The sequence below is a fragment of the Anser anser genome (assembly GCF_964211835.1).
Source record: "Anser anser genome assembly, chromosome: 9".
In the NCBI taxonomy this organism is placed as follows: domain Eukaryota; kingdom Metazoa; phylum Chordata; class Aves; order Anseriformes; family Anatidae; genus Anser; species Anser anser.
In genome coordinates, this window is record NC_139729.1 from 17,253,379 (window position 1) to 17,265,744 (window position 12,366).

Sequence of the window (12,366 nt, forward strand, 5' to 3'; positions counted from 1 at the left end):
TTTAATCACATTTAGCCTTATGATGGGCCGGTCCCCACAGAGAACTTGCTTGGGCTCTGTCTGTAACAACCCCAGCCTTCAAACCATCCAACCTTCAAACCATGGCACCCTGAATTTTCGAGTCCAGCAACCTCTTGCAAGGCTCTCCTGTCTGCTCTGTGACCCCAGCACCGACACGGTGGGAAGGCCGAGAGGGAGCTGCAGGCAGCAGTAAGCTGTGATTGTCATCAATATTAATTATTTGGGGAGAATATGATTGATCTCTCGAGGGCAATGAATTCATTTCTCCAGCTGAATGACAAACAAAAGGCAATATAAGCACTGCTGACATTTCTAAAGGAGCAGCGACACGAGGAAATACCACTACATGTTAAAAACCCTGCTGCAAAGGGCTAAAACACTGAAAAGTCTCCAAAACTGTCTTTTCTGAGCTCTCTTAATGCCAGGAAATGGGTACTTTAATATTCTCAAAGCTGCACTGATCCCTGCCCTGGGTTGGTCTGTCACCACAAGGAAGCAATTGCTGAGTGCCCTTGGAAAGCTGGGTTGAGCTTCCCCCTCACTCTTTGACACTTCTTGTCAACAACTACAAAGTCATCACACCTGGTAGGCAAGGAAAAAAAGCTCGTAGAGGGGAAATGCCCACCTGGGTAGCCACAGTCTGGGCCACTCGATAGGACTGGCATGCCAGGCTGCTTCCAAGGTGCGGCTCTTCTGTGTGATGGAAGAAGAGGGCACCGCAAGCCTGGAGAAAAGCATTCCCTTCTCTGCAGCATCAGGTCAGGGTGTCTGTGTGTGCGCAGCCTCCCAGGGAGCCAGATTATCCAGAGTCTCCCTGAAGTCCCCACTGCAGTGCTAGACAGAACCAGGGAGGTGGCGAAAGAGAAATGCACTGAGGCTGTGACTGGTTTTGCTTGATGGAGGAGGAGAGAAGACAACCCATGGGGCCTCGGCTGTACTGGGCACAATTTGCTAGAGCGACACATTCTGGGATCGTGCAGCACGCCTGTGCTTGTTTGGAGAGGTTGCGTGCCCTACTAGCCCCTCACAGCCTGCCACCATTATCGTGTTAGGTGGCAACACGTATCTCCTCCTCCCATTATCAGGATCCTCCTTGTAAACATGGGCTGGAAGGCAGTTGTACTTGGGGGTGGGGAGGGGTAGGCAGCTATATCTCAGCAGAACAAATCCAATTACTTGTATTAGAGTGAATTTGTACGGCTTTCTTGTTCAGAATAAGTATCTTCTACAGATCCTGGAGCTTTGAATCAACAAACTGCTGATCAACGTCCGTAGGTGGGGCCCTGGATGTTACCACAGTGGGATGGAGGTGAGGTTATTTTAATTCTGGTTTTTGGTGAAGTTTGCCTTTTTGCCATAAGGCTTGCGTGAGGAAAAAAGAAAAGGGACTAGAATTTTGGGCTCCCACCCCTGTGCTGTGCTCCTGTTAGTTCCTAATGCTGAAGTTTTTAAACAGTCCACTAATTTAGCATACCAATATGAGTATCTGGTTAATCTACATGAAAACTACAGAGCTATCCATCACCACATGTAGTGTATGAAAAGATGTAGTGCCTCCCTGATAATCAGGCACCAGACAGCGTACAAATGGCTGTCCTCTGAACTGAAGACATTAGTAGACTCCTGAAATCTGTGCCTCCGTTTCCCTAGCCACATTTATAATGGCCTCTCCCCACCTCGCACCACAGCTGTGCATCTTAATGTCTCTAAAATGCTTAGAGATGCTGAGATGAAAGATGACATATGAGTGCAAAGTACAGATTAATTTCCCAGGCTCAGCAGCCACTGGAGCTGATGGGGATAAATGTACCACATACCCACCACAGAAAACTTGGGTTTGAGCCTGTCTTAAATAGTAAGTACTTAAGCAGCAGTTCCCTTGGAACAAGTTCTCTTTGGCTGGGCACTGGGAGCCCCAGCAGGCAGGAAACATAGAAATGCAATATATGACTATAAAAAATAAATGCGTTTCCAGAATAAAGCCTCAAACCTGTTTCTATAGAATTTGGTAGTGAGATTTCAACTCATTTCAGTAGGGGTACAACAGAGCTGTTCAGGTTTATCAGCCAATGTGTTAAGAACACGGCCAGACATAATTTGAAAAGCTATTTCCATTTCTGTTTGTTTTTTAAATGATTAAAAATCCAGTTTAAATATTGCAAGGAAAACTTGAAATTGAGCAAGATAAGTTCTGGCTTCCTTCCGAGTAGAAGGCAAACCCCAAAATGCTACTGCAGATCTAACAGATGGGAATTATTTTTCACTCTTTAAAAGTCTCATTCCTTTGCTCTGAGATTAACTGTAATTAGCTCATTATTTACATGTAGGACAAAAGGTAAAATATAAAGAAAGGCAATTGCGACCACAAATAACAGGCAGAAAAAGGCAAAAAATAAGTAAAAACTCCCTCTAAGAAGGAAGTGTCACGTCTTTCTCACCAAGCAACATAATTGTTATAAATATAGAGTTAAACAGCTCCACAGCATCCTGTCAGCACTAAGGATAAACATCTAGGTCACAGCTTTGCAAGCTTTTACACACAAGTTCACTGAATATATAAGAATCATTCCCTGAAGATCTGAAAATACCACATGAGTGGACAGGATCAGGCCTAAGAGAGACAAGATATTCCATTACACTTTTATGTCAGTAATGAAAGGGATTAAGCAAAACTGGGAGGAAGAAGAAAAAGGAAAAAAAACAGCATCTTTTCTAGTTAGAGTTCTAGATAGAGACAGAGGCATTAAAAGTTTGGGTTTTTTTTGTTTTTTTTTTTTAAGTCCTCTTCTAATTCTGATAACACCTCTGCTTACTCAAGCTGAAGATAGTTCTATTCTAAATTATTTGTGCGAGGGTGTGATTCGCTGCCTCCCAGCTGCACCACTAAACTGTCCGTGGAGCTGCCTGCCAAGGCAATTACCCACCTCTTAGTGGGGTATCTCCAGGCAGAGCCCCAAGCTGACTGTGTTAAACAGTAAGGTTTGCCCAGCCGTGGTAAGCGAGATGTTAGTGGTAAAGAAGAGTAAAGGAGCTCGATGGCAGGCAGTCTCAAATAGCTCTGCACCAACTGGGCACCCTCCCGTGACAGCTTGGGGATCCCCACAGCTATGATGGATGTGGGGTGGGAGTGCGGGACCATGCAGTTCTCCTTCTCGGGCACCTACCAGCACCTGGAGAGAGCTGGGAAGAGCTGGTAGCTCTGGAAGACCCTGCTCCAGGTGGGATTTCCAGGGTAAAGGGTCTCTGCTCCCAGGAGAAGCCTCCTCTCAGCCCAGGACCCACAGCAATCTCTTACTATCTGCCCATGCTGCCCCACGCACAGCCTTTATGTTAGCAGCCCCTTTTTCTTAACACATGTAAATCTAAAAGGACTCTGTGAGAATCAATGTAAGGTTTTCCTATAAATATGGAGTGCAAGAAGCAGGAGGAAAGAAAGAAGGAAAGCAAGCAGGTCCACACGACACCAGGACCTTGTCTCTGCTCATCACAAAAGGTAAGGATGGGAATAATTCTCCCCAATTTACTGATAAACAAAAGTGAAGCTCTGGCTCCCTTACACTTTCCTATTCTTTTCCTAATGCTCTCTCAGACTTCTATCTTCAGCCAGTTATCCTTGCTGCAATTTTGTTAAAACTGTAATTGGATAATCTCCAAGACCCCAGGGAAACCCTTTGTCAGAGGAATTCCTGGGGAGGTAGCCCGTTTGATAAAACTGAGAGCTGATAAACAAACAAGGAGGTGACTGAAGAAACGATTCTTTGTTCGTAGCAGAAATCCTGTTTTACCAGCAACTATTAGTAAGGAACCCTATAACAAAATGTGTGCTCGTACATTCATGTTCCTGTATTTTATTTTCTATCAAATAAGACTCTAAATCTACAAATATCAGGATTTCTCTATGCTTCTCATTGGGAATTTGGACCTCAGCCTGTGCACTTACTACCCTTGACCTCAGAGATCCCAACAGTGTAGGCACCTCTGGAACTAATTTCCCCAAGTCCGTTTCCTTTTTGCACTCTGTGTACACGTGGCTCAGTCGCACGCAAAAGTCCCACATGTAACGAAACTTCAGTGAGAAACGTGAGATGAGTCTTCTGCTTTGCAAACACATTGGAGAGGAGGGAGGAGAAACCCTAAAACACCTCCCAGAACACGAAGCTCTTTTGTTCTAGTTTTACGGTGACCAAATCTCAGCCATCCGTTCTGCTGCCGGCGGAGCAGAACGAAGCGGTTACAAACAGCGCGGGGAAGGAAACCCACCGGCCCCTGAGCTACACCCAGCCCGCAGGGTTTTGTCGAGGAAGTCAGCTCAAGCGTGGCAAACACAGCTGCGGGCTCTGCTTTCTTCCTGCACCGCAGCTGGCCCACCCTGCACAGCCGGAGGGCCACCGGCTCTCACCTGCTGGGCACAGCGATGCTGGCTCTGCTCGTGAGGACACCAAAATCCATCCGCTGTGGCAAGAGAGAGGCTGGGGAGGAAGGAGGAGAGCAGGCGACGTCTGAACTGCGAGCTCCGCTGTAGAAAGTGTTTCAGTTCCCAGATAACGTGGCGCTGTTCACAGATTTCAGCTTATATAGGCTTTTCCATATATCTATTTTTATTCCCAAAGCATTCCCTGTTGCTGTATGATGAAAAGAAGGATCGGACAGCATGGATGCTGTCAGCTATCTGAACACGTTCACATCCTGGCTGTAATATTCCTAACTGTGCACCTTGCTGATGCTACCTGTGCTCTGAGAGACAAGCCAGGACGCTCCTTGGCCATGGTGCCAGCTGCAGTGGCCACCTCCATGGCAAGTTTTTGCAAGTCAGAGCCTTGCCGAAAAGGGAGGGCATTTGACAACAGTGGGGAACCCGGGACAGATGGGAAAAGACATATGAATCCTGTGCCTGCCAAAATAGCCAGCATAAAAATCCAAACATAATAAGTGAGAGGAAAGAAGAAAGAATAATAATAATAATTTTTTAAAAAAGGGCATGGTCTTGCCTCTTATTCTGCAGGAGCAAAATGCTTCTTCTGTTGCTGGCATCTGGCACATGCTCGCCTTGGAGGAACAGAGCTGGGACAAGCTCTCCCTCCACCTCCTCCTTCCCATACGCATATTTCTGAGCAAGACATTACAGCGCCAGGGCCAGTGAGGAGGCATTCCCCATCCCTCCACATTTCCAGGCATCATCTAACCTCCTGCCACGCTGCTCACCCACACCCCTGAAGTCTCTCCCACCTACACGATCCTTCCAAGCTCATCAGGGTAACCTGGCCCAGGGTATGAGCCTGCTCTAGCCCAGACCTGGCAGCACTCATCCCTGTTGCACACCAGCAGGACTCAGATGCACGATACCTGCACAGAGCCCCAAAGATCTGGAAGGAGAGAGCCCAGACATGTTCAGACACAAACTTTCCTTCACCGACACTCAGAGGTACCAGGCATGGACAGACTTGAGCAAGCACAGCTCTTCCCATGCAATATGTAGACATTTTGAACTCAAGCTACACCCAGAAACACGGAAAGAAAGTCACAGGGCTGCAAGCATGTAAACCTGCCCTCTGGTTGCACACTGGCACTGTGTTAGCAGCTTAACCTCTCATCCCACAGCTCCCTGCTCCACCTCCATGCAGCAGCTCCTACCTTCCCAGCTTACTGCTTCCACCACCCCAGGTCCTTACAGCCTTATTCTCCAAGCCCATCATTATCCTCCAACTTGAACCGTCCAGAAACGGAAAGAAAGCTCCTGTGGAGAGGGTGCTGTGAGTGACTTGAATCACTCTGCACTTAATCCAGGTAAGGAGGACATCGGGTCTTAGAGCTTAACCCTCTCAGCTCACCCTTCCCTGCTCACCACAGCCAGGCAGGCAATGGGGGCAGAAATCCGGGCAAGGAGCGCTCCCACCAGAAAGTCCTTGGGCTCGAGGGATGCTCTCTCCATGCAAGCAGGAGAGACTCTTCCTGCATGGAACACAATACAGCACGTAAATCTTCTGGAGCTGCCAAAAGCAACCTGTTATAAATGGCCCTCTAAGTTATGAGATATGGACTCTCCACTGCACGGTTCATAAATAATACTCCGATCCCTCTGTGTATGGAATTGTAAGTTCTGTGACAGCTCTGCTTATCCGAGGGAGGACACGGTTAAACATGGAGCGTCAGGAAAATACTACTTTTTAATTACAAAGCAAATATTAAAATATATATATATATAAGAACCTTGCTGCAATCTCCCAAATCCAGGAATAAAAACCCTTTCCTATGACAACAAAACTAAACGTACTTAATAAGAAAAGAAGATCCGTAAAACAGATTTTATTTTTTTCCATGCATTATAACCAGCTATTCACAAAGCAGAGGCTGGGATGGAAAGAGAGAGTGTGCCTGTGAAAGTGTATTTATAATCTGGTTTTCAGCAGCATCCGAAGGCCCTGCGAACAGGATCCCGCTATGTGAACACCGTGCGGGCACAGTCCGAGGAAGCAGCCTGAGGAACAAGCACTGCCGCTGCACTGAGGGGAAGCGACAGTGGCACAGAAAAGGGCCACCTGAAGAACTGGAGCCCCGATCGTTTCTTTCCCCCCTTCCCTTTCAGGAAAGCATTCCCACCCAGACCCCCTCCCACAACGCTTGGCACAAGGGCACACGCTGACCCCAGCACACACCTGCCGCCAGGACCTGGTCGCTTGCAGGCGCCTTTCTCGGACGTGTCCCTTCCACTTTATTTTCCTGCCGCAGCTTGAATCTGTCCCCTTTCCTCTCCCCCTTCCATTCTAACCGGAGAGAGCGCGTATCAGGCCGGTGCGTTTGCAATGCAGACGAAAATTAAAGTTGCGTTCATCGCCGGATAATCCAAGCGCCCCTGGCGCAGAGGAGGGCCACCAGCGACCCGCTCCGCATTTCGGGCAGCGGGGCTCCCGCAGCTCGGCTTTTTGCCTCCTTCAGCATCGGCTGAGTCCTCTGCCGAGGGCCAGCTCCGGCAGCAGCACACGCCGCAGGGACCTTCCCCTTTTCCCCTTGTCCCCTTGTCCCCTTGTCCCCGTCCCCCAGCCCGGCCCGGGAGCGCAGAGCTGCGGGTCCCTCCCGGCGGTTCCCACGGTGCGGGGACCTCGGGCTCCCCGGCGCCTTCCCGACCGCAGCCGAGTGTTTCCACCTTTTTTTTATTTTTCTTTTTCTTTCTTTTTTCATTTTTTTTTAGTGATTTTTTTTAGCGGGGTGATTTTCCCCGCCGGGCCGGCAGAGCCAGGGGTGCTACCGGCAGCGCGCCGCGACCGCCCGCAACACGCTGGAAGCCGCCTCCTCCGCCCAAAACTTTCCTTCCGAGTACGGGAAGTTCACGGCCGGCCAGAGCAGAGCCGAGCCGAGCCAAGCCGTGCCGGGCCACCCTTCCTGTCCCGGCGCGCAGAGGGGCTGCGCCTCCCTCCCGCTGCCCGCACCCTCGGGTCCCATCCCCATCCCCATCCCTATCCACTTCCCTATCCCCTTCCCTACCCCCATCCCCATCTCTATCCCCATTCCCATCCCCATTCCCGTCCCCATTCCCATCCCCATCCCTTTTCCCATCCCTGTCCCATTCCCATCCCCGTCCCATTCCCATCCCCGTCCCCAGCCCCACGCGCGATCACCGTGGCTCACCCGGGCACGCGAAGAACGCGCGCCCCACGCGCGCCGCGCTCTCTCCTTCTTCTTCTTCTCCCTCTTCCTCCTCCTTCTCCTCCTCCTCCTCCTCTTCCCCGGCCCGCGCTCTCCAGCCCCGCCCCTCCGCTCGTTGCACAGCAGAGGAGGAGGCTCCGGGTCCCCCCCACCCCCCGGCCCGCGGGGGGCACTCGGCAGCAGCCGGGCTGGGGGACCCCGGGAGGGAGGCAGGGGGCTCCCGGCCAAGTCCCCGCCGCGTCCCTCCCGCAGCTGGCGGGGTCCTGCCGGCAGGAGGCGGGTGGCACGGCCACGCGTGGGCCAGGGCTCCCCCTCCTGGCCCGAGCTGCGCTCCCAGCCTGGAGCTGCTCCGGGGGGGAGGAGGAGGAGGCGCGGCCCCAGCGCTGCGGCAGCCCCCGTGGAAAGGAAAAGGGGCTGGGGGCGAAGAGGCTCCGTGCCGAGCCCCCTCTGCCCCCCTGCAGAGCGTGGGGAGGGAAGGGGGCGTGGGTGGGAGCCGTGGCACCGTGCTGCGGGTGTTAAGGGAACACGCATGCTGTGCCAGGACACTTGCGGGGGATGCTGCGGGTGCTGCTCCGCCAGTTTTCATCCCTGCATCTCCCCTTCCACATCCCCAGAGGCAGCCCCGCACACCTGGCCCCCAGCTCGCCGCCTGCAACTCTGGCGCTTTTTGCCCCAACCCTGCCCCAGGCACGGTGCTGGGTTGGTGATGACCATGAGTTTGCTCATGGGTGAGGAGGGAAGGCCTGAAGCAGACCCCTAGGGGAAGCACGGCGAGGCTGATGAGTGGAAGAAGAATTTGAAGAAATTGGGGTTGGCACCTTCTGCAGGACAACGGGGCCAGCGATGACCAACGCAGCCTGCAGCGCAGGAGTGCCCTTACCACGGGCAGGGTCTGGAGCTCTCCCCCCTCGCAGGGTGACCAGGAGACTTCCTGCCAGCGAATGGCCCGGCTTAACTCATGCTTTTGTCACCTCTTGGCAGACAGACAGCAAAGCGATGTGTCTGCACACAAAGCTGAGGAAACTTTTATCGTTTCAAAGCACTGCAGCGCTTCTTGGCACTGTCGGCTATGGCACTGCTTCCACCTTGGACTGAGTTCGAGATTTCTGTTGGTATCCCCAGGATGGGGCTCCAGGAGATCAAGGAGACCAAACATCACTCCACCTGCTGAAGCTCCTCTGCAGCCTGCCTGTCCTGGAGAGCAGGGCTTGGCCAGGAGCCTGCAGCAGCCTCGCACAGCCATCCCCACCTTCCCCTCCAGGCCACGGGAGGCACCACTGCACGCACCCCGCTGCTGTGAAAGGGGGGACTTGTCCTCACCAGCCCACCCCAGCACGCCACCGCAATTTCCCCCCCCCCAAGGTTGGGCCACTGGGTGTGAAGGAGCTGTAGTGGGAGGCAGGAGCAGCTCTTCCTCTTGCACCTTTCTACCATTCCCTTTCCAGGGCTCTGGCACAGCAAAATTAGGCAGAAAGCTTCTTGTCTCAGCATCTTTCTTGTCCCAGCGGTGAATGCCCTTGAAAAACTGCCTGCATGGCTTTTGCTTAGAGTCAGCTCTACTCAAGCCACCTCTAACCCAAATCCATCCCAGTACCACAAGCAACTTGTTAAGGCTCTGTGTGGACTGATTTACCCCCCTTGGTGCAGATTAAACTGTTTTGCCCCGTGCTCAAGGATCCAAGCTATCTTGTCTGGAACTACTTTAGGTATCCATACACTCAGCTGCAATACTGAATATGGACAAAACTGGAATAGCCAGGCACATTTCATGAGCTGCATTTTGCAGCATTTTTATGAAGAAATATAAGCTTAAAATCTTCTGTTGAAACAAGACAGTCCACTTTTCTCACGGAAGATGAAATAACAAAAGGATTGCATATTTTAGTCGAGATATTTAATGCAGCTGTGGGAGTAGCTCAGCTGCTCTGGTGATTGTTAGAAGAATTAAATAATAATAATAATGCTACCTTGTTCTGTGCAATATAATCCATCCATACATACAGATCTTGGATAGGACATGTCATTATTCGCTTTTGGGAGGATCCAGGCACTGTTGCAATACTAGCAGTGCAGGTTAACAGTCATTTACACAAATACCATGAGAAATTCCCTCCATTCCAAAATCCTAGCCTGGCTCCATCAGTGCAAATTAGGGTCTTTGCCTCAATGTCATCAGTTTTCCCTGATGTTGACAGAAAGCTAGAATTCAACATTAGACGTCATTGAAAGGCTCACGAATTCAGGTTCAAGGCCAAGTTTCCACAGAGTTTTAAGGTGACAGCTGATAGCAAAGCCCCAGGCCACACCTGCTTATTGTGTTTTCATAGGAAATGTTTCAGATTCTTATTTGCTTATAGATGAAAAAAAATCTGCAATTCCCTACTGTAAAATGAGGGTAATATTGCTCAGTTGGGCTCAGGGCTTTCATAAGGATTATTTTTGTATTGCTATTTTTTTCTCCCATCTTTTCTCTATGCTTGTGAATGCTATTTCTGTGCAGGTTAAAATGCAACAGAGTTACACCCCAGAGTGAATCGTACTACAATTTGAAGAGCAATTCAGTAAATAGAGAACATTTTTTAAGCACAAAAAAGCAGCATTATACCACAATTTTTGGGCAGAGAGCAAAAAGTAGCATTACTAAGTGAAACCACAGGGGGGGACTTAAATAGCAGAGGAACGTGTTGGTGTTTAGCCAGGACACTGGAGCTGCTGGCATTGCAACTGCAACAAAAATATTCCACAGAACTTCAGTAACAAGTGGCCAAATTGGGCCTTGGTTTGCTGCTGTTCTGCTATTCCTGTTCGCTGATTTAGAGCTAGAAGCACACAAGGAGCATGGATCATGCAGCCCACTTCTCTGTCACATCAGGCACCGTGGTGTGTGGTGTTTTTACAAAAGGGCCATGTTCCAACTTAAAACCAGGTTTTGTTTTCTGGCTGCTGCTCCTCCTGGAGGAGGACAATTTGACTGTCTATGTCCCTGATGAACAGAAACCTTTTTGTCATTTCCATCACCAGTTTGCTCCCTCACGTTCTGGCACCAGCACTGGCTCTCATTTCAGAAGCTGTTTTGCTCATGGCTCCTCACTCAGGGATTTTATAGAGATCAGAGCTCATTCTTGCCTCCTTTTCCCCCCCAAGCTCCACAGGACTGGCTTTTCAATCTTCTTTCCTAAATGACTCTCCATTCACCTCAAACCTCTTCTCTGAATGTGCTCTCATTTAAATTAATCTTAAAGTGCATATGGATGACCCAAAGCAGTTATAGCATTAAGTGGGAGGAGGTCTCACTGATGTTTTACACAACGATATTAAGGTCCCCATTTCTCACTGAAATATCTCACCTGTTAATTCCACGATTGCATTTATCTTTCTGTAACTAAGCCATACTGGTGGCCTCATACTTCTCCATTTTTACTTCCAGTGGTAAGTCCCCAGGCTAGATCAGAGTCTTGTTACTATTCTCCTGTCAGTTCCCAATTCTCTTGTATTTGTCCCAGCTCCCAGCCTGCACATGGTTTTCTGGTTTGTTTGTTCTTAGCCAGCGTTTCTGATACTGGGAGACCAAGGCGGTTTTGTAACCTCTAAAAGACATGTTCATGCCTGTTACTTTACTCACACCCACCTAACCCATTTTTCCTCCTTCCCAGCTCAGGAAACAAGCCCTAGACTACATATAATTATAGTCTGTGTAGTTATAAATGAACGTGCCTTCTGTGTTTTACACCTACGTTTTAAAAGGCATTGAGAAGAGCATGCCTGATAACCTAAGGTACAGGACATAGGAGAAACCAGAGAATGACAGACATTGCTAACACAGCAGTACACACACCTCCCATCTGCTTGTGTCAAGGAAGCTGAGGTTACCCACACACGCACGTAGGGATGGCTATTTTCTGCTGAGACCATTTTCTGGTGAGGAACCTGTGCTGGCTGTGCAAGCACACGTGGCTTTCCCACAGATATGTGCTACTCTTTTACCAAAATGCACAAAGAATTGCAATTGTTTCAGTGCCAGGTGATCTTGACTAACACACACCGTGTGTTATTTGCCACGTTGACTGTCCAGACCAGATCTCAAATCGCCTCTCCCCACAGTGAAGCATGTTGTGTGAGCCTCTGCAAAAGCCCTGCCGAGTGAGGAGGGCTTTAAGCACAGCGTCATTAGGAGTTTGCCTGCATTTATTCCTGGGGATGTAGCAAATAGCTGTTGTCCATGTTCATGTGCTAAATATCGTTAGTGTCTCTTCCTTTGCATTACCACGGTGGTAGCACTGCTAATGCAAACAGTTCGCAAAAGGAAACTTGACCTTACATGACTTGCACCTAAGTCCATTCAAATCTCTGTCACAAATGGTTTGATACTGCCTGAGGCCAGAGAGATTTTCCAGTCCTGTGAGTCTGTGTTTAACACAAACTAAAACCACTTCAAATCAGTGATGGAGAGGAATATCTTCTCATCCTGCCAAAGGTTTCAACTTTTGGCAGGTATCTGACTCACCAGCACGCACACGGGACACAGTTTGGGTTTAGGATGCCTGAACATCCTTCTGCACAGCTCATTCAATCATACATGATTTGTAAAAACTGTCTGACAGTGGAGTTTGTAGGGACCCTTCAAATGGGTTGGTGTTTCATTGGGCAAGAGCAGCGTCTGTCTCAACCAGCCTTTGAAGAAAGCCTCTAACCTGGGCATTAATT

General features: G+C 49.7%; 1 protein-coding gene and 1 long non-coding RNA gene across 4 annotated transcripts in view; one reads left to right on the forward strand and one right to left on the reverse strand.

Moving 5' to 3' along the window:
* The window catches only part of IL1RAP (interleukin 1 receptor accessory protein), a 45,815-nt gene extending 37,876 nt beyond the window's left edge, over positions 1 to 7,939 (reverse strand). Inside the window, exon 1 of one of the 3 annotated variants that reach the window (XM_083848006.1) lies at positions 7,645 to 7,939. The gene's annotated coding sequence lies outside the window, so the exon portion shown is untranslated. Of the gene's footprint in view, positions 1 to 6,674; positions 6,700 to 7,644 lie in introns of those variants that run through there. The other 2 variants (XM_083848001.1, XM_083848005.1) reach the window with 2 other exon arrangements.
* On the forward strand, positions 109 to 6,209 carry LOC310903925. Its single transcript, XR_014587925.1, has 3 exons — positions 109 to 779; positions 1,253 to 1,330; positions 4,194 to 6,209. It is a non-coding gene; the product is annotated as an uncharacterized lncRNA (long non-coding RNA).
* Positions 7,940 to 12,366: the final 4,427 nt, after the last annotated feature.